Raw genomic sequence first — 26,299 nt, forward strand, 5'->3', positions numbered from 1 at the left:
GGCTCACTGGTCTACACTTCCCTGGTTTTTCCTTGCCACATTTCTTAATTAGTGGCACCACGTTAGCCAACCTCCAGTCTTCTGGCACCTTACCTGTGGCTATTAATACAAATATCTCAGTAAGAGGCCCAGCATTCACTTCCCTAGCTTCCCACAGAGTTCTAGGGTACACCTGACCAGGTCCTCGGGATTTATCCATCTTTCTGCATTTTAAGACATCCAATGTTACCACCTCTGTAATATGGACATTTTTTTCAAGATATCAGCATCTATTTCCTCACATTCAAATCTTCCATATCCTTCTCCACAGTAAACACCGATGCAAAATACTTGTTTAGTATCTTCCCCCATCTCCAGTGGTTCCAAGCTGCCTGTTGATCTTTGAGGGGCCCTTTTTTCTCCCTAATTACCCCTTTGTCTTTAATGTTTTTGTTAAAAACCCTTTGGATTCTCCTCGACCCTGTTTGCCAAAGCTATCTCATGTCCCCTTTTTGCCCTTCTGGTTTCCCCCTTGAGTATATTCCTACTGCCTTTACACTCTAAGGATTCAGTCAATTTCTACTGCCTATACCTGATATGTTTCCTTTTTTTTTGTGACCAAAACCTTCATTTCTTTAGTCATCCAACATTCCCCGCACCTACCAGCCTTGCCTTTCACCCTAAAAGGAGCATACTCTCTCTGAACTCTAGTCATCTCATTTTTGAAGGCTTTTCATTTCCTAACCGTCCCTTTACTTGAGAATATCCACTCCCAATGAACTTTTCAAAGTTCTTGACTAATACCGTCAAAATTGACCTCCTCCGATTTAGAACTTTAATGTTTATATCCAGTCTATCCTTTCCCATAACTATTTTAAAACTAATAACATTATGGTCGCTTGCCAAAAGTGCTCCTCCAGTGCTTAGTCACTTGCCCTGCCTTACTTCCCAAGAGTAGGTTGCAGCTTCTTTAGTAGGTACATTCACATATTGAATCAGAAAATTTTCTTGTACACACTTATAAATTCCTCTCCATCTAACCCTCAACACTACGGGAGGCCCAGTCTATATTTGATCTGACACTGTTTGGTGTAAAAGCATTTCCTATTCTCTCTCCTGAATGGCTTGGATTTTAGATGATGAATATGTAGTTATGTGCATATAGTTTCTTTCAATAACTTAGTGCCCACTCTGCTTATTAGCTTGAAAAGCTTTGTTCAAAGCACCTGTTTTACATTTTACATTGCATGCAATATCCCTGCCTGTGTAGTATTGTTCTTTTAGCTACAGCCAATATGTTAGGAAATATTGTCTAGAACTAACCTCCATACTGGAGTGTGGTCTAATCAGGGCTTTTATAGTTCAACCTTGTACTTTCTATGTTATGTTCCTCTAGATATAAGAACCTCCCTTCCATTTATACTTTTTGATTTTCTATACTGCTCATAGTTTAAACTCTCTTACTGGAGTGTAATTGATGAACAAAGTCGTGAGTGCCTAATATCTGAAATTGCAGCAGAAAATGCTAGAAATACTGAGCAGATCAGACAGTGTCCAAGGATATAAACTGAATATTTCAGTTGTATTATTCTCTTCTGCCAAAGGTTCATTGATTATTTTCAGCTCCTGTTTTTACATTATTGGTAATCAAAGAAATTTGGGTGCCTTTGTTCAATAACCAAAGGAGAATATATCACACCTTTAATTCCAAAAGCTTATGTTTTAACAGAGAAGCGTGTGATGATGTTAAGCCTCACTATTCTGTGGTCCCTCGCAGATATGTAAAAACCCAATTTAAACCATCAAGGTAGTCAATTTGCCTGACGTCCTGCTATTTGGGACCAAAAAGCAATTCACACCAGGTTTTGTCATTAACAGGAAAATAAATCTACCTTTTAAGCACACTTTTTCTTTAACATATAACAAAGAAAAAGAAAAGATTACTGATCTGTTATTTGAGTTAAACATTGCAGTTCACTGCTGCAATGATAACAAAGTGTGCAAAATGTGCAACACTTGATTTTCCAAATTGCAAAATTTAGTTTTAGCTGCGTAGCAGTGTCTGAGTTTTATTCCAATTTATATAGTTCTACAGTGAAAAATGTGTGGTTGTATATTTGCTACCTAACTCTTTAATGGTTCGACAGGTCGTCACGTCCTTCTGGAGAGAAATTAGGGATGGACCATGGCAGCTGTACTCTATGGAAAAACAAACATGAACAATCCAAACAATTTAGCATGCAGGTACAGAACTCATTTAGGAAGATGAAAAAGCAAAGAGTACATTGACTTGATTGCTTGGATTGCAGTGCAAGAATAAAGAAGTATATAGTTGTATTAGGTTTTTGTCAGACCACACCTGAAGTAAAATGCAGTATTTTGGTTTCTACTCGAGCAAAATTATACTTGCCATGAGGGGGAGTGCAAGAAAATTGGTTAGATTAATATCTTGGCTGATGAATGTGATGTGATTGCATTGTGATGCTCAGAATGTTTTAAGAGAACTTGACAGGGTTGATCATCTCTCTCTACTTGGCAAGTAGATTTAGAGTCCATGTTGCTGGAACGAGATGAGAAATTTCTATATTTAGGATTGTAAATCTTCTGAAATTCTGCAATCCAAAGGATTGGTATTCAGTCATTCAAGGCTGGGATTGATGGATTGTGTGAGAAAGTGCATTTAAAGACGTGAATCTTCATTTTACTAAATGATGAAATGTGCTTGAAGGGCTGTATGGTCTACTTTTTTTTTGTGTGCTTAGCTTTGTATTGTAGAAAACCTTGACTGAACTCAAACTGTCTTAGAAGCAAATCTAATTCAGCGAAGGCACTCTCAGATACTGTGGGAATCTGTGATTGAGTATCTGGAATTCCATTAACTTTTGGCTAGACTGTTTCACCTTCTGTCCCCCATGTGCGTACTGACTGTGCATACATTTTCTCTTTGTGCTTCTTGTGTGGATACAGAACAGTTTGCACTATTTGAAAGATTGTTATACTGTCATGTATTATTCAGTTCCTGTTTTGCGTTGCACTGTGGCGTCAGGAGATGTACTATCCAAATATATATTTGGTAGATTTTCAGAAGCATGATGTTATGTTTGGCATGTTTCCATATTCAGTATGTGTATGAAAGATTGATATCGGAAGAAAAACTGATTAATGATTTTAACTTTAGCTGTTTGACTTTTTAATTGCCACAGTAGCTTTGGGTCAGCATTTGGAGAGCTTGCCAGAGTCAACTGGACCAGCAGACCACACAACAAAGCTGAAATATTTAGTTTTCCAAGTATTATCCTGTGATTTATCCTGCAGGCATGTTTCTCACTTATGTATTTATAATGTTGTATTAAGACAGTAATACTTGCAGATTTGGTGCATTCCACATTTCTGTTTTTTTAATTTGCAGCTAAGTGAAATGTAATTTGTATGCAGGTCAATGATTTACTTGTCATTCTTATGGTTTGTTGCTGGGGTTATCTGGCTGGTACAGGTAGTTCTCCTATAATGTTGTAGCTGTGTTCCTGTGTAATGCCGTGCAGTAGAAATAATGGGGCCTATGGGAAAAACAGGGTTGGGCGAATCACCAAAAATACCAGTAAAAATTGAAACAAAGATAGTAGTTAGCCTAACAAAAACGATAGCACAATCTAAGTAAATTTTGAATTGTTGTAACCGAACTGTTGTATGGTCCCATATAATGTAATTCATCAGAATCTTCAACTGATTACACTACACTCAATTGGCATCTATACCTGTTGGCTGAACTACATTCTAGCCAATCTTCTGATCCCATCCAATGGTAACACTGCATAAGTCAGATCCCAGAATGAAACCTGCCTTGATAGATCAAGGGCTGAATCCTAATTTCTTTCACCAAATGTCAGTTTTGTCAAGTTTCTTGGAGGGTTTCACATTGTGATGCTCGAAGACATCTATCACCCTTATTTTGCAAAACCTGCCTGGTTTATTACCTACCCCATCTTTTGATGCCCCCCTCTCACATTCTAGCGCCATCTTTCCCTGTGCCATTTCCAAAACAACTCACCACTTACTGGATATCCCAGAAATGTCCAACATCTGTGGTGCAGCACCAGCTTTAAAAAGATATTGTGCACCCAGACAAGAGCTGTCAGTTCGAAACTCCCTACATTGTTCCTGATATTGGTCCTTGATGTGTCAGACAATGGAAAATCTCTGCCTCTCTTTGTGGGCAGGGGCATGGAGGTGCTGCTGATGGGGATGGGGTGATGCAGAGGCAGGACATCCTTTTCTCCCAGGCCAACAGAGATGTCGCTCTACTGGAACCACTCCAACCTGGACCAGGGTTACCATCCAGGCTAGTGCAATCTCAACCATCTGAAGGAATGCACAGAATGTAGGAAGAAGGTGAATGACTTTCTCCGCTCTGCCCAGTGAAAGTGTCACCATCTTCTCATGGATACCTCACACTCTGTCTCTGCTACAGTATCCACCATTTCCTGCAGCATCTTTCCCACTCACTTTACTCTTCCCTAACATCTGACCCTGAATAACCCTGAATCTCTTCCGCAAAGCCTACTCACCCCCCTCAGGACAAGTCCACACATGCATCAAAAGTAACAGCACGCCACCTTTCCCTCCCTCCCTCCCTCCCACCATGTGCAGAGTTTCTTGACACTGACCACTGACCACTGAACAGATGACTGACCATGTGCAAGTCCCTGAAGTGTTTTTTTTCAGTTGGTTACCATAGTGATTAGTCACTGGAACAGATTCATATGAGTCTGCAGATATTCTTTAACATCTGAATATATTTTTGAAGCTCATAAGAAAAGCACTTAATACAAACAACAAAGCCAAGTTTCAAACTGCTCAATACTGGAGGTGGGTGTGGCCAGTTTGAGCCTCTTTCCAGAAGGAGAGCCCTGCGACCATTTTGATGATGGATGTGTAAAGGGATTGCACAACGATGGTGAAGTGGAGGCGGCTGTAGTCCGTGAACTGGAGCATTAAGCGTCAGCAGAATCATCATTCTAAGTAGGGAGGGACTGGACCAGGAGGAAAAATTGAATTGAGATAGGAAGAGCTGAGTTCTGTAGGGCAGGCACAAGCAGAAGTGATGGGTCGACCTGGCCAGACCTGTTTACAGATTTAGGGTAGGAGGTAGAAGTGGGCTGTGTCGTGTTGAGAGACTGAGCTTGGAGGCAGTATGGGGAAGATCACCAGGTGAAATGAGACGAGTGACCATTGTGGGCGCAATAGTCTGGTGTTCAATGGTGGGGTCACCGTCTGGGGGAGATTGGAGGAGGTATACAGGAGCAGGTATCCTGAATCCACAATGTAGAGGCCAGTGCACTAGGCTACAACAGCACCACACTTGTTGGCAGGCTTGACCAGCAATTTCTGTTCTTTATGAAATAAGGTCCTTTTAAATCCAGGAAATATAGCGTGTCAAGTGCACCATTCTAAAACATTTTTGCAATTGCATTGTCTCATGCATTCTGAAGTACCCATGAAAGACCTCATGGCACTGTTACAAAGAGCAACACGAACGTTGTCTCTGGTAACCTGTTTGCTATTTGCCCCTCAATCAGCATCTCCAAAAAAAGACTATCTGGGCCTTGTCACTTTGCTCACTCTGTACACAATTAGGTTTTGCAATTCCTACACTGCAACATAGACTAGACTTCAGAGCTACTTTGAAATGCCACATCGTCCCAAAAGTGCTATGTAAGTGCAGGCTATTCTAATAAAGATTATTCAAGAGCAAAAACAATGTTAATTTTCTCACATGGTAATAGAAATCTGAAATTTGCACGCAAATCACTGTTGCAAAGATAGTGGTATTTGTAAGATGAACATTAATAGATGCCTGAAGTGTATCGAGGAACTTTGAGCTCAGGCTGTTCTTATCTCTGCCTGGCTGGAAAATAAAGGACTTTGTTGGGGCATATTGTCCCAGTCATCCATTCCCTAAGGGAAGAGTCTCTTCTTTGAATGGGCCTATTATGTTCCAGGCAGTTTTAACTTTGCCATGCTGAATCCAATGGAAAACCATTTCTTCATAATATTGAACTTGGGGGTGGGGAAGTAGGGAGGAAGTGGTGCCAGTAAGAGCAACTGCATTGGTTTGTACTAACGACTTTGTAAGTGTGCAAGGGGATTTGGGACAGTATGTGGGGATTCTACGGACAATCTCATGTACTCTCCCTCCGCCTATGCATCCAACCCCCCCCCACCCGGTTCCTTACTTTCACCTCTCCCCACATGGTCTTTTTTCTCTACTCTCAGCTTGCACTTTACTCACATTTTTCCCATTGACTCTGTTCCCTCAGCCCACCCCCTCCCTGATTTAATTTTTAAATAATAACAGAATTTGTATTGCGCTACAAAAAGATGGAATGAGTGTCTGAGTACCTTTTTGAAGCTCAGTTAGATAATTATTTTTTCTACTGCTTTGAGACCTTGTGTGACAGTGCCATTTGATTTTACAAATAGATTTGTATGAAAGTGGTACATTAAACTGTTTTCTGCTTTAAGTATGATATTCACCTAGTTACTTGACAGATCCTCACCTGTGATTTCAGCATTCATAACTTTTCTGTTGGATCCATTTGCTTTAGCTGTAGGTCTGAGAATTTTGTGACTTGTGGTCACTCCTAGCTAAAAGTAATGATGTTTCGCGTCATAACATCGAATGTCCATAGATATGTTTTATTGAGATATGTCTCTTGATTAAACTTAAAATATAAGCCATAAGATTTAATTTAATCTGGAGCAGTGTTTTGTAGAGGAATAAGGCAGGGCTATTTTCTGGGTCTGTAGATTGAAATAAGCAAAATAGGCCTTTTGTAGACCCAGTGAGGAGAGAGATCAATCTGAAACTGGTACAGTTGAGAACAAATTTGAGTCAAAAAGGACAGGTAGGGACAAAGCAGAGATCAATATGGAACTCATAAATTAAACTGCGTTTATTTCAATGCAAGAGGCCTAATTGAGAAGGCAGATGAATTCCGGGCATGGTTAGGAACATGGGACTGGGATATCATAGCAGTTACAGAAACATGGCTCAGGGATGGACAGGACTGGCACAGCCTAATGTTCCAGGATACAAATGCTACAGGAAGGACAGAAAGGGAGGCAAGAGAGGAGGGGAAGTGGCGTTTTTGATAGCATTACAGCTGTACTGAAGGAGGATATTCCTAGAAATACATCCAGGGAAGTTATTTGGGTGGAACTGAAATAAGAAAGGGATGATCACCTCATTGGGATTGTATTATAGACTCCCTAATAGTCAGCGGGAAATTAAGAAACAAATTTGTAAGGAGATCTCAGTTATCTGTAAGAATAATAGGGTGGCTATGGTAGGAGTTTTTAACTTTCCTAACATAGACTGGGACAGCCATTGTGTTAAGGGCTTGGATGGAGAGGAATTTAATTTGCACAAGAAATTTTGCTTCAGTATGTGGGTGTACCTGCTAGACTAAACAAATTGAGGGTTTGGTTAAGAAAAAGAAGGAAGCTTATGTCAGGTATAGACAGGATAGATCAAGTGAATCCTTAGAGTATAAAGGCAGTAGGAGTATACTTAAGAGGGAAATTAGGAGGGGGAAAGAAAGGGGACATGAGATAGCTTTGGCAAATAGAGTTAAGGAGAATCCAAAGAGTGTTTACCAATCCATTAAGGACAAAAGGGTAACTAGGGAGAGAATAAGGCCCCTCAAAAAATCAGCAAGGCGGCCTCTGTGTGGAGCCACAGCAGATGGGGGAGATACTGAACAAGTATTTTTGTGTTTACTGTGGAGGAGAACATGGAAGGTATGGAATGTAGGGAAATAGATGGTGACATCTGGAAAAATGTCCATGTTACAGAGGAGGAAGTGCTCTGTCTTGAAACACACAAAAGTGGATAAATCCCCACGACCTGATGAGGCATGCCCTAAAACTCTGTGGGAAGCTAGGGAAGTGATTGCTGGGCCTCTTGCTGATATATTTATATCATAGATAAGCACAGGTGAGATGCTGGAAGACTGGAGGTTGGCTAACTTGTTGCCACTGTCTAAGAAGGGTGGTAAGGACAAGTCAGGGAACTATAGACCAGTGAGCATGATGTCTGTGGTGGGCAAGTTGTTGGAGGGAATCCTGAGGGACAGGATGTACATGTATTTGGAAAGGCAAGGACTGATTGGAGATAGTCAACATGGCTTTGTGCGTGGGAAATCATGTCTCACAAACTTGATTGAATTTTTTTGGAGAAGTAACAAAGAGGATTAATGAAGGCAGAGTGGTAGATGTGACCTATGTGGACTTCAGTAAGGTGTTTGACAAGGTTCCCCATGGCAGACTGGTTAGCAAAGTTAGATCTCATGGAATATATAGAGAACTAGCCATTTGGATACAGAACTGGCTCCAAAGGTAGAAGACAGATGATGGTGGTGGTTTGTTTTTTTTAGCCTGGAGTGCCACAAGGATCGGTGCTGGGTCTATTACTTTTCATCATTGATATAAATGATTTGGATGTGAGCATAAGAGGTATAGTTAGTAAATTTGCTGATGACACCAAAATTGGAGGTGTAGTGGACAGCGAAGAAGGTTACCTCTGATTACAGCGGGATCTTGATCAGATGGGCCAATGGGCTGAGAAGTGGCAGATGGAGTTTAATTCCGATAAATGCGAGGTGCTGCATTTAATGAAAGCAAATCTTAGCAGGACTTGTACAGTGGGGTCCTGGGGAGTGTTGCTGAACAAAGAGACCTTGGAGTGCAGGTTCATAACTCCTTGAAAGTGGAGTTGCAGGTAGATAGGATAGTGAAGAAGGCGTTTGGTCAGAGTATTGAGTACAGGAGTTGGAAGGTCATGTTGCAGCTGTACAGGACATTGGTCAGGCCACTGTTGGAATATTGCGTGCAGTCCTGGTTTCCTTCCTATCGGAAGGATGTTGCAAAACTTGAACGGGTTCAGAAAAGATTTGCAAGGATGTTGCCAGGTTGGAGGATTTGAGGTATAGGGAGATACTGAACAGGCTGGGGCTTTTTTCCCTGGAGCATCAGAGACTGAGGGGTGATCTTATAAAGATTTATAAAATCATGAGGGGCATCGATAGGATAAATAGACAGTCTTTTCCCTGGCGTGGGGGAGTCCAGAACTAGAGGGCATAGATTTAGGGTGCGAGGGAAAGATATAAAAGAGACCTTAGGAGCAACTTTGTCACACAGAGGGTGGTATGTGTATAGAGTGAGCTGCCAGAGGAAGTGGTGGAGGCTAGTACAATTGCAACATTTAAAAGCCATCTGGGTGGATATGTGAATAGGAAGGGTTTGGAGGGATATGGGCCTGGTGCTGCTAGGTGGGACTAGGCTGGGTTGGGATATCTGGTCGGTATGGACAAGTTGGATCAAAGGGTCTGCTTCTGTGCTGTACATCTTTATGGCTGTATGACTATTGTAGGTTTTGAAAGCAATTTTAAAAACTTTTGTCATTGGACCAAAATGCAAAAAGCAGCAGGAATTCGAGAAAGTGTAGCAATGGCTGGATTTTTTATGATTTTTGATTTTCTTTCGTTTTAGTTTTGATATTCAGCTGATTTACTTGCTCTGAATTTGACAGATAAATTTTCGATTATATTTGCTGTGTACAGCTGTAACGTGTTAGGTGCATGATGTGCATCAGTGATTTTTGTTTTGAGGATTTTTGTAATATCCACCACCTACGTGCCTAAGAACGCAGCAACGTTTTTGAGGACGAAATCATTATCCTAACTGATAGGCAGCATGTCTCTAATTGGGTCACATTAGGAATTGCCAATTTCCTGTTTCCACCTCTTCAATGCCTGATTCATTATCATGTTTGTGACTTAGTAGTGTTTGCTTCTATTTCCTTTTAAATCTGTCATTTTATGTACACTTTAAGGAACAATTTAAATGTGATGGGAGAGGTGGACGATTTCAGAATGGAGAGTTCTGAAAAGTAAAAATTGATGGCACACCCACATGTGAGATAGAATGTGGAGAGGTGCAGCTCCAACAAACCAAATAAGCTTGAGACCATCCAGGACAAAACAGTCTGCTTGCTTGCACTACATCCACTCCTTCCACCACCACCACCACTCAGTAGTAGTGGTCATCTGGGTCGACTTTCAACAAATGCACTGTGGAAATTCATTAAAGATCCTCAGACAGCACCTTGGTCAGCAAGGGCGGGTTGGACCGAAGGTACATTTTCTATGCTGTATGCCTCTGTCTGTGACTAAAAGTAAGGAATTGAGTTGCAGAGGTAGAGGAAGGATGGGTAGGAGTTTGGTAATGAAATGTTTCAGTCGAGGTGTGGGCAGAGGATGAGAGGATTTTCTAAGAGGTGAGAATGAGGTTAGGATTCTTGAGAAGGCAAGGATGCAGTGGTGTACCTTGGAGGGAGAGAGTCACTAGCTTATTTGTAGACCGTCAGATATTTTGGCGAAGTACGAAGAAATAATGATTAATCAATCAACTGAGAGTCCAAATGGGTAAAATTGATTGCAGCGATAAAAGGATTGTCAAGGATAATCCTAGCAGCTATCTCGGAGTAGGGACGTCTGTTATAGAAGAGTATGTGGACATCGTGAATACTACTTGTAGACCACAGTGACTGGTGCAATAAAATTAAGATCTATAAACTTCCCAAGGCAGTCAAAAGATCGTGTTGATTTTTTGTTTTTAGTGTACAGGTCATTCAGGTCTAATGTGTATTTTGTTAACACGAATTGATATAATGCAATTGACCAATTATGGACATTGTTTGGGTAACGCAAATTTTCTACAGAACGGATTTAGCGAATTTCAATCATGGTTTTCCAAAGCATGGGGTTTCAGAGGAACACAACTGTCTCCTTTATAGCAGAACAACCTCTACTGTATTTGGCATGAAACCCAAACAAATGTTAGGGTATATTTTTATATTTCTTTCTTAACGTGCTGAGATGTTTTGTTTAAAATTCCTACTGGGATGTGACAGTGTTGGCCAGGCCAGTATTTCTTCTTTGTCCCTAACTTTTGAGGTAGCTAGGATGAGCAGTCATCTTGAACTATGGCTGTCATTGGGGTGTGGATACATTGGTAGTACTGTTCATAAGTGTGTTTCAGGATTTTGACTAGTGAAAGTTGATTAGATTACTTAGTGTGAAAACAGGCCCTTCGGCCCAACAAGTCCACACCGCCCCGCCGAAGCGCAACCCACCCATACCCCTACATTTACCCCTTGCCTAACACTATGGGCAATTTAACATGGCCAATTCACCTGACCTGCACATCTTTGGACTGTGGGAGGAAACCGGAGCACCCGGAGGAAACCCACGCTGACACGGGGAGAACGTGCAAACTCCACACAGTCAGTCGCCTGAGGCGGGAATTGAACCCGGGTCTCTGGCGCTGTGAGGCAGCAGTGCTAACCACTGTGCCACCGTGCCGCCCGTGAAAGAGTGGAAATATAATTTCAGATCCGGCTGGTGTGTGATTTGGAGGGGAAATTGCAGGTATTGGTGTTCCCATGCATTTGCTGCCCCTGTCTTCATGGATAGAAGCGGTCACGGATTTTGAAGGTGCTGTTCAAAGAGCCTGAGTCAATGAGTGAGGTGCACCTGTAAATGGTACATACTGTTGCTGTGCTTTGGTGATAACCAGGTGCCAATGAAACAGGCTGTTTTGTCCTGTCACACTTTATTCTTGTTGGAGCTGCACTCATCCAGGCAAATAGAGGCAAATACAGAATATCCAGTTTTTGTTTTTTTAAAAAAAGAAAAATTGAACGTTTTGAGTTTGTGACCTTTTGGAAGAAGAATCAAGTTGAACTCAGTGTTAACTCTAGTTCTGTCTTCACAGACACTACCAGATCTGCTGCATTTCTGTGGTACTTTACTTTTATTACAAAGAGTAGAATTCCATTATTATTACATGGGTTTCTAGGGTTTGCCAGCAGCATTTTGGCAGTGGACTTATACAGTTGTGAATGTGTGCCCTATAAATCTGTGTACTAAACCACCTCATGCATCGTGTGATGCTAATTTAGATTATTTGGGTCACAAGTTCTTTGGATGTTTGTAGTAACTGATGATGTTACTTAATTTAGAATTAGTAGTATTGTAACTTGATATAGCAAATGTTTTGCTCTGGTGGAACCTGATTAGGCTGGAAACACATTTGGATTGACCTCCATATGTTTTCAGTGTTTGTAGTCCTGAAAGAATGAAAAGTACTACATGTCCTTTTAAATGCTGCAATGGCCTATAGTGCCCTTGCCCCTTTCTGCAAGAGCAGTTCGTCTACTGCCACTCCCAAGTATTTTCTTTTCACGTAGAGAACTATGTTTTAGTTGGAAGCCCCTAGGAGTTTGAGTTTGCCATTACCACTCTTAAGCCATTGCTTTGCAGATCCCAACTTGTTTTTGCACAAGTTTTTCTTGTCACCCATTGTTTGTTTTGCGACTCCTCTTAAATTGATGTATTCTGATTTTTGATCCTTCTGCAAAAATAAAGTGGACTTGTAAAGTAAATAAAAACTGAAACAGTAATTTATTTCACCAAAGATTTCTAGCATCCACAAGCAGCACGTTTTAATTTTCAATGATGCAAATTAATATTTTCTAATGCATTTACAAGTGTCTTACTTCCATAAGCAGCGAGTAAGAACTTCACTTGTTGGCTTTAGCTTTCTTCAGTTATAAAGTTGTATGGTACGGAAACAGACTTTTGGCCCGACTTGGCTGTACCAACCAGACATCCCAATCTGACCAAGTCCCATTTGCCAGCATTTGGCCCATATCCCTCTAAATCTTTGCTATTCATACACAGGCATTGAGATGGCTTTTAAATGTTGTAATTGCATCCCCCACCACCCCTTCTTCTGGCAGGTCATTTCCATATATGCACCACCCTCAGCATGAAATAGTTGCTCCTCAGGTTCCTTTCTATCCTCCCTGCCCCCCCCCCCCCCATCTTGAACCTATGATCTCTGGTTCTAGACTCCCACACTCTTGGAAGAACACCTTGGCTATTCACCCTGTCTATTCTTCTTGCAACTTTATAAATCTCTTTAAGGTTCCCCCCCTCAATTGCAGATGCTCCAGGGAAAAAGAGCCCCTACCTATCCAGCCTCTCCCTATAACTCAAACCCTCCATATCTGGCAACATCCTTGTGAATATTTTCTGCACCTTCTTGTTTAACAACATCCTTCCAAAGAAGGGCAACCCAGAATTGTACACAGTATTCTGAAAGTGGCCTCACCAATGTTCCGACCAAATGAAGGCAAGCATACCACATGCCATCTCAACCACCCTGTCTATTTGAGAGTCCGTTTTTAAGAAAGTATGCGCTTGCGCCCTTACATTTCTTTGTTTTGCAACATTCCTCTGGGCTCTACCATTACTAGTATAAGTCATTCCCTGGCTTGCCTTACCAAAATGCAGCATCCCCCATTTATCTGAATTAAACGCCATCTGCCACTCAGCCCAACTGATTGAGGTCCTGTTGTACTCTGAAATAGTCATGCTTATGATCCACTACACCATCTGTTTTAGTGTCATCTAGAAACCAACTATTCCTCCTGATTAAGGATGATCAGCCATGATCATATTGAATGGTGGTGCAGGCTCGAAGGGCAGAATGGCCGACTGCACCTATTGTCTATATTTGTATCCAAGTCATTAATATCAATGATGAAAAGCAGTGGACCCAGCACCAATCCTTGTGCACATTGGTCATAGACCTCCAGTCCAAAAAGTAACCCTCTATCTCTAACCTCCTACCTTCAAGCCAATTTTGTATCTAGCTCCTCCAGATCCCATGCAATCTAATCTTACCAGTCTACCAAAGCAGAAATTACATGTGTGAAGTTGTAAAAAAGTTATCACAATTGACATTTGCGATGTCATTTCATTGCTGATATCTATCTATCTTCAGAAAAGCTTTGAAGATGGACAGATATTTCTAGAAACCTTTACGATTGTGCGGTGAACTGAGTTGTTTGCCATCGTCTTTGGACATTTAAGAGACGTTTGTGTACCAATGGAATGTGGTTTGAAAGTGTATTAATGCAAAAATTGCAGTGTAATTTTGTGCATTAAAGGCAAGTAATATGTTGCACAACACAAGTATAGTTTCAGACTGTATATGAACTGGGTCGTCAGTTGGATTCCTTGGGCTTTTTCTAAAATTAGTAATTTAATTTGTTAATGCTGCTGACCATCCAGCCAGGCTCAATAGATGTAGAACTGGAGAAGCACAGCAGGTCAGAGCATCAGAGGAGGAGGAAAGTTGATATTTTGGGCATGATGAAGGGTCCCGACCTGAAATGACAAAGTTTTTGCTCCTCTGCTCACCTCTTGCAGAGCTTCTTCAGCTTCACATCTATTGACTTTGGCTTCGAGCACCTGCAGTCCTTACTGTCTCCAAGTTACCATTCAGCCACCTATCCTCAACTCCCTTTCTCTTTGTTGATAATCATGTTAGTAGGAATCTCTAAAATTAAATCCACTTTCAGAGGAAATCATAAAGTTGGAGTGGTGAAAATAAACAAAAGCAGAAATGAGAGAATGGTGTAAAGAGTAAGTGTGGCTAGAAGTGGGGTCTATGAATCTATGTGCCATCTCAGAAGTCTTGAATTTACATAATCCGGCGACAATTTGTTAGGCCATGAAAAATAGGATATACACGGTAGAAACTCAGTATTTTGGTCTAATTGTTTTATGCTCATTCAAGTCATGGAGTGGTAGAGTTATATAGCACAGAACACAACCCTTATGTCCAAATGGTCCATGCCAACCAAAGATCCTAAAGTGATCCAGTACCATTTGCCAGCATTTGGCTTCATAACCTTTGCTCCTTAGGTCCCTTTTAAATCTTTCCCCTCTCACCTTAAACCGATGCCTTCTAGTATGAGACTCCCCTACCCTAAGAAAAAGCCCTCCACTATTTACCCAATGCATGCCCTTCATGATTTTATAAACCTCTATAAGGTCTACACCAGCCTCTCTTGATAGCTCAAACCTTTCAATTTCAGCAACATCCTTGTCAATCTTTTCTGAGCCTTTTCAGGTATAGCAACATCTTTCCTATAGTAGGAAGACCAGAATTGAATGCAGTATTCTAAAAGTGGGCTAACCAATGTCCTGTGCAGCTGCAGCACAAGGTCGCAACTCCTGTACTCAAATGTTTTGACCAATGAAGACAAGTGTGCCTTCACCACCCTGTTCACCTGTGATTCCACTTTCACGGAACTAAGAACCTGTACGTCCAGGTCTCTCTGTTTGGCAATACTCTCCAGGGCCATACCATTAAGTGTAAAGTCCTTCCCTTGTTTGCCTTGCCAAAATGGAATACCTCACACGTATGTATAAATTAAACTCCAATTTGTCACTCCTTGGCCCTTTGGCCCATCTGACCAAAGTCCCATTGTACTCTGAGGTAACCTTCTTCATCGTTCACTGCATCACCAATTTTAGTGTCATCTGCAAACGTAGTAACCATACCTCCTATGTTCACATCCAAATCATTTATATATATGATGAAAAATAGTGGATCCAGCACAGATCATTGTGGCACACCACTGGTCACAGGCCTCCAGTCCGAAAAACACCCTCTATCATCACCTTCTCTCTCCGAGCTTTGAGCCAATTTATTATCCAATTGGTGAGCTCCCCCGGGTTCCACGTGATCAAAGCTTGCTAACCAGTCCAACCTGCAGAACCTTGTCAAGCACCTTGCTAAAGTCCATATAGAGAATGCCTACAGCTCTACCTTCATCAATCTTTCTTGTCACTTGAAAAAAAATGCTGAACAAATTAGTGAGACACAATTTCCTATGCGCAAAGCCATGTTGACTATCCCTAATCAGTCCTTGTCTTTCCAAATGCATGTTAGTCCTGTCCCTTGGAAGAGGGTGGTACATGTATGGAATGAATTGCCAGAGGAAGTGGTGGAGGCTGGTACAATTGCAATATTTAAGAGGCGTTTGGATGGGTATATGAAATAGGAAGGGTTTGGAGGGATATGGGCTGGGTGCTGGCAGGTGGGACTAGATTGGCTTGGGATATCTGGTCGGATTGGACGGAAGGGTCTGTTTCCATGCTGTACATCTCTATGACTTACCCACCACTGACGTCCGGTTCACTGGTCTATAGTTCCCTGGCTTTTTCTTACTAACTTTCCCAAATAATGACATCACATTTGCCAAGCTTCAGTCTTTCCTGAACTAAACTATTAGGCTGATCTTTCATTGTCTCCTCCCTCAAATGCTTGTCTAACCTTCCCTGATTGCATCTATCCTTGTTGTGGAGTTCCACATTTACAGCACTCTTGAGGTAAAGTTGTTTCTTCAGTACTGCTTTTTAGATGATCTTTTATTGGTGATCATCTTTTATTGCTCGCCTCTAATTATGCTCTTTATGTGATTGTTCTTTGAACAGGAACCCATTCCACACCTTTTACAGATTCTAAGATATTTATCAACTGTTTCACATCTTAGTCTTTTCATGAGAGAAATTAGAGCTGAAAATGTGTTGCTGGAAAAGCGCAGCCGGTCAGGCAGCATCCAAGGAGCAGGAGAATCGACGTTTCGGGCATGAAATTACCCTAGCTATCAACGTTTCCTAATATTTATAATCCATGAGTTCCTGGAATTTTCCTTGTCTGTCGTCCTTACTCTCTTCAATGCCTCTATTATTCATGTAATGTTAATTGTATTCTCGAGATGAAAGATAAACAATTGTTTGATGAAACATCTTGGGGATGATTTGTGGTGCTGCGATAGTGTCCTTACCTCTGAGCAAGGAGACCTAAGTTCAAGTCTCGCCTGCTCAAGAGGTGTGTATTGACATCTCTGAACACCTGCTCTAGAAGTATGAAATAACATGTTAATTAAGAAAATATTTACATCAAAAACTGAACAGGAAGCAATCTGTTCTGCTCCAGGTGGATAGGAAAAGATTCATTCTTGATTTGGAATCTTGTGACACAGTGGTTATGTCCCTACCTCTGAGCCAAAAGATCTGGGTACAAATCCTATCTGTTCCAAAGTAATGATATCTCTTATTGCTTTGTTCAGAAATGTTAAAATATCTCTTGATCATTGTTCAGGTTCCTGAGGCCTAGAGACTTTGATTCCAGTCGCATCTCCTCCAGAGGTATGCAATAAGATTAATAAGAAAGTATTTCTTGAGTCTCACTAAGGCCTTATGGCTCATGGGTGGCGCTTCCACGTTTCGCTAGAAGATCTGGGTTCGAGTCCCATCTGTCACAGAGGTTCAATGACATGCCAAGCAAGTTAATTTTAAAAAAAATTAAATGAAGGTACTTCTGCAGCTATATAGATGCCTGGATGCCCTTAGTGAGGGAGCACAGAGTGACCACTGGAACTTCCTGAGGTCTTCATGACCAGTGGGCATCACAAGCTAAATTACATTATCTCCACCCAAAATAATGGTTTGGTTTAATTTAATTCAAGTTTTGTTACAGTGCCTGTTCTAAGCTGTTTATTAGTTTAGTTGTCATTTGATTTACTTGAGCAGACAAAAGGTGCAATGATTTTACGTGAGGGTCTGATCTAATTTTCATACTTCACTGTCTGGCTTAGCACATATATTGTTCGTAAAATGGCAACCAGAACTGCAAGCATTACTGTAACTGTGGTCAGTGTTAAGATGTCGCCTTTAAATCTTGTACTTTTCAAGGCAGACCCTAACCGAAGCCTTTATGATGAGCTGATATGAGAGATACAGCACTAGGATTCACACTCTGATAAATTGAGTTATTTACTAATACTGTAAGAGTGATGCTTTGTATAAGCAAGAACATGGATGTGTCTAGGTAATCTTCCCAAGCTGTTTCTTTACCATGATTTTGTAATAGTAGTTTCTTTAAATTTTGAATCATATTCCCATAACTAACATAAATTCTTCTTTTGTTTTTGAAATCTTCTGATTTTCTCTTCCACCAACCCTTAAAGCTGCCATAAATATCTCTGCCTTCGTCCTTTAGGGATGCTGTTAAATCCTACCTCTTCAGTTAATCTGTGGCCACCTGCTGTATTGGATTTTGTTTGATAAAGTTCTGAGAGGCATTGAGACCTTTGCCTTTTCAGAAAGATATGAGTAAGTTCATGCTGTCGAACTAAGAGGATTATTTGTTGATATCATCTTCTATACTATGAGTTCAGTACCTATTTAACACTCAACAACAGTAGAACTTTCAATGGTTAACTTCAAGATATCTTTGAATATCAATAAATGAGGGGGAATGGAAATACTTGGTTTGCATGGGTAGTGCTTCAGATTATTTCAGTGCCTGCGTTGGGGTGGGTTGAATATTTGGAGTTGAAAATCAGGAGTTGAAATAAAAAGCAAACCTGTTTTTCAATGCCTACTGTGATCTGATTTAATTGAGAGCATACCTCTGAATAGATCATGAAACTAATTTGTGTTTTTAATTTTATTTCAGGTTAGCCAATACTTTTGCTGGATTCAAGTTGCACTTCGTGAATGAAACTTTTCTACAATGCTACTAAGCTGTAATTGCATACACTGCTGCAGGTATGAATAACAATTATGTTCTGTGTCTTTTAAGGAAAAAAAAATAGGTTTGTTGTATCTCAGAAATGAGCTTGAAGTTTGTGGTCATTGACAAGAAATGCATACCACTTGCAGCTAACCTTCATGCCTGAAAGCAAAGGTTAAACAGCTTTTACGGCATTGATTTATTCTCTTAATTGTACCTCTGCAATGGCCTGAAAAGCTACTTCGTTCAAAGGTAATCAAGAATGGGCGACAATTGCATGTTTTTTCATGAGATGTGAACATCACCAGTAAAGATAAAGAAAAGCAAATTGTCTGAGAACTTGCTGTCAGTTGCCCCCAAAAATGTTTTCAGCAGAGATGATAGTGTATCGTTAATGTAACTACATTAGTAATCTAGAGACCAGGCTAATTATTTGGGGAAATGGATACAAAACCTACCACAGCAGCGGATATAATTTAAAGTATTTTTTACAATTGAAATGTACAGTTAATCTCTAATGGCCTTTATTCTTGATGAAGGGCTCGTGCCTAAAATGTTGACTCTCCTTTTCCTTGGATGCTACCTGCTCTGCTGTGCTTTTTCCAGCATGATGCTTTTCGATCTAGCACACCAATCATCAATTGTAAAAGGTTGTCTGATTTTCTAGTGTCCTTTTGAGGAAGGAAATATTTCATCCTTGTCTGGTCTACACGTGATTTCAGACCAACAATGTAGTTAACTTTTAATTGCCTTTCAATAACCCTAGCAAGTTATTCAATTTGCAGGCAATTTATTAATAGGCAATAATTGCTGACCTTCCCTGTGGTGTCCACATGTCATGAAAGAGTAGAGAGTAAAAAATCCTTTGCAGTGTTAACGTACATTTCTACTTGGCCATTCTTGCCTCCATTTCATCATTTGTAGTTCCTCTTTTAACCATTGTGCACATCCCTTCTGAGCTTCCATCTTAAATTCACTTTGCTTTGTCACCTCACTTTTGCATTTTCAAAACGTCTTCAAATATGTCTCACAGCCTTTTCACTTGCTATGCAGCCTCATCCTTTTTTTTTTACTTTTTCCCCTCTGCTCAACACCTACAGTTTTGCTGTCCTTATGGTCAGTGCTTTGAGATGTATTCCTGCATGCAAAGAATGTCATAGAAATCTCAACTACTATCATTGGTAACCAGGAGTTTCCACTGTCTTTCTCAAGTGCAGTTGATAAAAGCCCAAAGCTGATAGAGTAAGAGATTGGGAGTATCCTGGGGCCACTGCATGTATAGAGGAACCTCAATTATCCAAACGACATGGGCGCGGAGTGTTTTGTCAGAGAACCAAATGTTTGAATAATCGAATGCCAGATAACACCGTTTAGCTAAACATCAGGACCTTGTGATCTTCCCAGATAATCTGAAACTCAGATAATCGAGGTTCCTCTGTATTGTTACGGTTTTGCACCAGAGTCAGCTTTTTGAGTTAAATGTTCTTGTGGTTAGTATAAAATGTTTTGTTTATCCTCTCCTTATTAATTAATGCCTGTTATAATTGTTTCCACCTACTTCTCATAAAGATATTGCACGTGCTTGAATGATTTCTAGTGTTAGTGAAATTTTCAGTTGCCAAAGTAATTTATTTTTTATTCAAAACTCTTTTATTTTTCTGATGAGGTACTAAGCTATCCTGTCTTGTTTTCCCAAGTCTCTTAACTTGAAGTTTATCTCCCACAGCCCACAAGTTTTGTTTGCTTGTGTTGCAAGAAATGTCCAGAGGCATCAGTTTCAAAATTACTCACCTACGGATCATATGACAGTGTGGCAGTTTCGTTACACTGGCCTTTTCCTGAGAACTGGAGATCAGTAAAAGTAGAGCTTGCTGCCTTGTTGAATTTTTTTGAGAATTTCCTGTAGATCTTTCCTGCTCCCAGAAAATACTGTCAGTAAAATTTATAATTGTATGGTGTCTCATTGTGTATCAATTTATTGGGCTTTTTCTGCATTACGTGCCTTCTGCTACTCGGTTTACTGCATTGCGTGGACAATTGTTAAAATGACATGGCAGAATATGGGGAGAATCAATGGCTCGCAGTCAGATGTTCACTTGAATCCTCTTTGTTTGCATCATGGCAATATTTGTGAAATATTTACTTGAGAATTACATTATATGAGACTACTGGAAACAATACAGCTTAAATTGTTTCTGCAGTATTTTCTGTATTGATAATATATTTGTAACTTCTGAAATTTTTGTTAGACTTGCTAAACGTCCATCAGGGCAAAAACATGACAATTACCTGTCTGACACATTTTGTTAGCACAACTTCCTTGTTCTTACTGACCTCTACTGGTGTCCTGTCTCAGACAAATTACATTTTCAAATCTTAAGTTTTACTGTCATCCCTTCCATACTATTTCTGCAATATTTTCCAGGAACAATCCTCGACCCCATAATTTATTCCTCCGGTCCAAACACATTTTCCACCATTTGTCAGATAATTTTGGTTGTGGGTATTTTAGATATTTCAGTTGTACTCTGGATTCTCTTCGAAAATGCCTGTTGTTCACCACTTTAAAACATCAAATTAACATTCGGTCTCCCAGTCTTAATTTCACATTCCCTTTTCCTGTTTTAGTTCTCCTGGAAACGTTATTGGAATGCCTTGTGTGTTAGCATTGCTTTTTAAACAGAAGTATTGCTGTGTTTGTAGTACAGTTTTCTGATGAGAATGTTTCTTGTTGTTATTCACAATGACAGAAGAATTTTCTTTTCTGTTCAGGCTTCTTTAATAGTGAAAAAGTTTGCTTGAGTTAGAAATCTCAAGTTTCATCTATTCTTTTATTCTTAACCAACGGTAGAAAAGGAAATTAACTGTCCATCCCTCCTCTTGCTAGGTCATTTGAGAGGCTAATTAAGCCAATCAATTGTAGTAACCCACTACAGAGAAGTGAAAAAGGAATGAAACCATGCATGTCACCAAACATCAAACCAGGTATTTGGACCTACAACAGCATACTATGTCCAGTTGAACCTGCAAACCTGTTGGTAAAGTAGTCAGAGCAGTTGCACAGATTTTTTGGACTTGACTGAACCATACCATGTAACCAGTGTGCCTTTATCGCCATCCTTGTTTCACTGACACAACAAACACGGCAGCGCACAGCACAGTCGTATATTTTTGGGAAGGGGTTGCGCTGGCAATCAGTATTCACACCCATGAAGTCTCATGGCATCCAATCAAATGTGGGCAAGGCAGATTGCAATGGATTACCACCTCCTGGCTCTTCTCAGTTGGTGAATCCAAATTGCTGCATACGACTTCCCACTTGGAAGAAGTATTGTATGCACCAGGAATTCAAAACCCGACCTTGGGTGCCTCCGTCAAACCACAATTGGCAGAATTGGCCAATTGGACTCCAGAAGTCTGAGTCAAAAAGTGTGGCGCTAGAAAAGTGCAGAAGGTCAGGCAACATCCAAGGAACAGGAATGTGGAGGGGGAAGGGACAGAGAGAAATGGAGGAGGTGGGGAAGGTAGGTGGCATGATGATGGATGGATATAGGTGGGTAGTAATTGTGATAGGTTGGTGGAGGTGATGGGTGGAGCGATAGGTAGGAAGGAAGATCGACCTTCCTACCTACCTACCTATCGCTCCACCCTCCCCACCGACTTGTCACAATTACCTCCCACTTATCCATCATTCTACCTGCACACCACCCACCCCATCCCACCCCACTGTTTATCACTGTCCCCCTTCACATCCCTAATGAAGGGCTCATGCCCGGAATGTCAACTCTTCTGCTCCTCAGATGCTGCCTGACCTTCTGTGCTTTTCCAACATCACATGTTTTGATTCCTACTCTACTCTCTCTAGTATCTGCACTCCTCATTTTCTCCAAGTCCAGAAGTCTGTTAGGCTGGGGCTGTGCAGGCAGTGAGGGTTGCAAGTAAGGTCTCCCCCTCACCTGTCTACAATATACAGATGCATCTGACTGTAACTGGGTTGGTAGAAGTATGACTGTATGCAGGTCTAGTGGAGATTAAATCCCACCTTCATTGTGAAAAGCCTATTATTCATGTTCTATGACATCAGCACTGCTAAATAGAGCTAGTGACTTGAATAAAGATGCCGTGAGCTAGTGGGGGTTTTAATTGCTCCACCACTGGTACATCCTCAAATGGGGCTTCGTATGAAATTTTCTTTAATTATGCTCCTCTGAAATACTTTTGGTTGATTTTTACGATGGTAATCTTGCTATATCAAAAGAATTTGGTGTTTCCATCCTTTTGTTGTTCTGGTATGTAGTGAAATTCTTGCTCCATACCCTGAGGTTAAAAATGATCAGCTTTGGTTTAGATCTTTAGATGATAACATTATGCTCTGTAGGTCAACAGACTTTTGTAATAAGTAACACTTTTTTTATATTTAGTAATAAACATTCTGGATGTAAGTTTGCTCACTGAGTGAAAGGTTCGTTTTCAGATGTTTTGTTACCATACTAGGTAACCTAAGGAAACCTAAACACGAATAAAAAGCGGGCCAAACCACCACTGCTTCACTAGAGGCTCATTGGTTCCTTTTTGCTACTAGTTGACTTGCTGAATTTACATTTGCAGATTTAAGTGTAAGTATCTTGTAGATGCGGTAGCTGCTGTGTGGCTCAGTGTTTCAATACTGTAAGGACTGTAAAACTGGTGCCATCTTCCAGGAGTACTTGTACAACTCTAAATTTGTTAAACTTCACCGTATTACACGAGTTAAGCTTGAAAGTTGTTCCTAAGGAGAATTGAAATGCAGTTTTCAACTTTATCCTGACTGGGTACAGTAAATAGAAACTTGGAAAAGAAAAAGGAACAGGAGTACGTCATTCATCCCATTTGATTTTACCCCACCATTCAGCATGATAATCACTATACATCCAGGTCAGTACCGTGCTACTGTTCTCTCCTTACCCTCTTTTGCACCTTTTAACCTCGTGAAATGTTTCTTTTCTAAAATATATTTAATGACTTGGCCTCCACAACCTTCTGTGGTACAGTGTTTCACAGGTCTGCAAGTCTGCAATGTCTAATGTATTCTTGGAAATTATAAGTCTGCCTTTTGTGCTAAAGTTTTTAAATTAGCAATAAAATCATCCAAAACATAGCTGCATAATGTAAATAACAGTGCTAAGTCGATGCTTAACTCTCCTCACATCAAGGGGAGAAACTGCAGCAAGGTTTAGTGGTAGGACATTGTGCCATAACATACTTTTAACACTTCCTGCCACTTTTAACACTTCCAGACACAACTGAAATGTCATTTAGTATGAAAGAGGAAGAAATGAGAAGCTGAAGTATTTTCTTGTATTGCTAAATGTATTTTACCCTGTCCAATTTTGCGATCAGAACAAACCATAGAGCATTGTACTGATGTATTTGCTTCTGTAAATAGTTTAAATCCCTTAAGTGTGCAATTATTTCTTTCTAGAGAAAAGTACCCTGCTAAATTTAAGATATCTGACTTGCTTATTTCTTTAAAGAATCTTTAAAATATGTCATGTGTTTCTCATAGGAAACACATGACGTTAAAAAAAGCTTACTTAGAATGATAGGCTGCATTGTCGTCCCGTATCCCCCTCAGACGAAGCAAAACGCTCAAGAGATGCAGTATAGTTTTACCTCCATCTTTATTCTAGGTCCTGGTGGGAGAGAGAACGATCATCCATGTGCGCAGGGACATGAGTTTTCGGTCTTCTCTTGAACAACAGTTTCTTGATGAACCTATATAGTCATTTTACAGGGAGGAGCATCCAGATAAGGCAACATATATATTAATTGGGTGACCGTTACAATCAGCGAGTGTCAGTAGTAGAGATTAAGCCTTTTACTGTTATAGAAAGAATGTTCTTAACCTTGTTAACTGGATTCATATAATGGATACTTTTCCCCTTGTTAACTGACCTTACATACTGAACAGTATTGTTAAATGGCTCTACATAATGACTGCTTTTCCACCTTGTTAACCCATTACCCTTGCCTCCAGTACCTCATTGTTAACTGTACGCTCTTATCTGTTCTGAGTCATGCTCAACTGAATCTCTTGTTTCACAAAACTCAGAACTTAACTCTTTCCCTACTTGCTTGTACACTACACACATTCTCAGAATGAGGCTTTTTAAAGGCATGTTGGAACATGACCTCGAAAGGCTGAATGGTCTTTCACTAAGGTAAAATTGCTGGGAAAAATGGCAATCGTGGGTCAGTTAAAACCAGGTAAGCTTAAGTACCCAGAGTTAAAGGAGTGCAGGTTATCTTAGAGTTGTGAAGGATTGTGAAGCTGAAGGAGGTTACAAAAACAAAGAGCAAAACCATGGATGAATTTGACCCAATGCTAGTGTAGATCATTTGAGTCAAGGGGTGATCTGTGAGCAGGACATAGTACAGTTTAAGACACAGTTCAACAGCAAGATTTTGAATAAACTCAGGCTTGCAGTGGTCAGATTAGAATAGAGGCTGGCCATTGGATGTTAGAATAGTCAAATCTGTGTTAATGTAATCCTGGAACTCTGGCCTAAATAACACAAGGGGGAACCTACAAGGGGGACTGCAACAATTCAAGAAAGCAGCTCACTCCACCTTGTCAAGGGCCCAGCTGGTGATATCCACATCTCGTGAATGAAAAAATACTCTAAAGATTTCATGTTGAAATTCTTTAAGATCACTATTTTAATCACTGACTAGATCATCCCTTTAGTCTGGTGTGTGTGTTATGGACCTGACCAAACCCCCTCAAAGTACATTAAGAAGGAAGCCTAAACTCTCTTTTTTTTTTGATTTAAAGACATTCCAGCTGCAATTCCATTGATCAAACTACCAGTCTTGAAGCAAAGCACACTTTATTCATGCACTATTGTTAAAAGAAATCAAAAGAAAGAATTGGAATAACTTAACTCTGTTGTAAAACTTAAGTTTTTTTTTAACTCCGAAGCAATAACTCTTCCAATACACACACCCTTGGCAAAGGCAAATTCAATAAAATAGATTGTGTCTAGTAGCAGGAAGACAACCCTGTGTTTTTAGTTCTTACAGAGAAAAAAATAGCATCCTCATCCAGTTTCAGGACCCCAGCAACTGCTAGTGAAAGCTAAAACCAAAAATCCTGGTTTTGTGGGAGCTTGACCTCACCCGTTCAGGCTGCTTTTATTTTTCCAAATTTAAAAAAAAATTTCCCAAGGTGTGTCAAGCTGCTTGCTTTAATGGCTTTGAAGTAGGCTGTTTGGTACCTCTGTATCATTTCTTCTTAAAAGAAAACAAAGACAAAATGCACTTGTTAAAGCCACATTATCATCACATTAATTGACTCATTCACAGTTTGTGGGTGTTACTCAGCATTTATTGCCCATTCCTTGCTGTATTTAAGAAGGTGGTTAGCTGTCTTGAACTGCTGAATGTGCTTGCAATTTTGGTAAACTAATGAAAGCAAGGTGTAAAGTTCAACAGTTGGTACGTTTTGGACACAAATATGCATTCTGACCTGAATGGTCACAGTTAATTAGAGGAAATGTGCTGACCAATATAGCTCAGAAGTAATCAATGGCACAGGATTCAGATTTGAGTAAACTGAAACAAATTTGTTTTATAATATATTCCAGATGATATGCAGCTGAAGTTTTTTGTTTTTCTCCGAACTGAAACCCTTTATTCAAACCATCTCAACTTCGGCAGTGGTTTTTGTAATTTTTAAGTTTAAAAGACTGAAGTAAAATCCTAATTTTACTCATAGTTATGAGTAGAATATCTTGGCGGCAGCAGCAAATGCTGTTTGAGATATTTAAGTGCAAGTTCA

General features: G+C 40.3%; 1 protein-coding gene across 8 annotated transcripts in view; it reads left to right on the top strand.

Annotated features, from left to right (window-relative positions):
- Nucleotides 1–26,299, top strand: part of sgms1b (sphingomyelin synthase 1b) — a 185,629-nt gene that overhangs the window by 95,870 nt on the left and 63,460 nt on the right. For 6 of the 8 annotated variants that reach the window (XM_072557846.1, XM_072557851.1, XM_072557842.1 and 3 more), the window contains exon 2: nt 18,424–18,515. The gene's annotated coding sequence lies outside the window, so the exon portion shown is untranslated. Of the gene's footprint in view, nt 1–18,423; nt 18,516–21,367; nt 21,466–26,299 lie in introns of all 8 variants that reach the window. The other 2 variants (XM_072557847.1, XM_072557848.1) reach the window with 1 other exon arrangement.

This window comes from Chiloscyllium punctatum, chromosome 38 (assembly GCF_047496795.1).
Source record: "Chiloscyllium punctatum isolate Juve2018m chromosome 38, sChiPun1.3, whole genome shotgun sequence".
Taxonomy (NCBI): domain Eukaryota; kingdom Metazoa; phylum Chordata; class Chondrichthyes; order Orectolobiformes; family Hemiscylliidae; genus Chiloscyllium; species Chiloscyllium punctatum.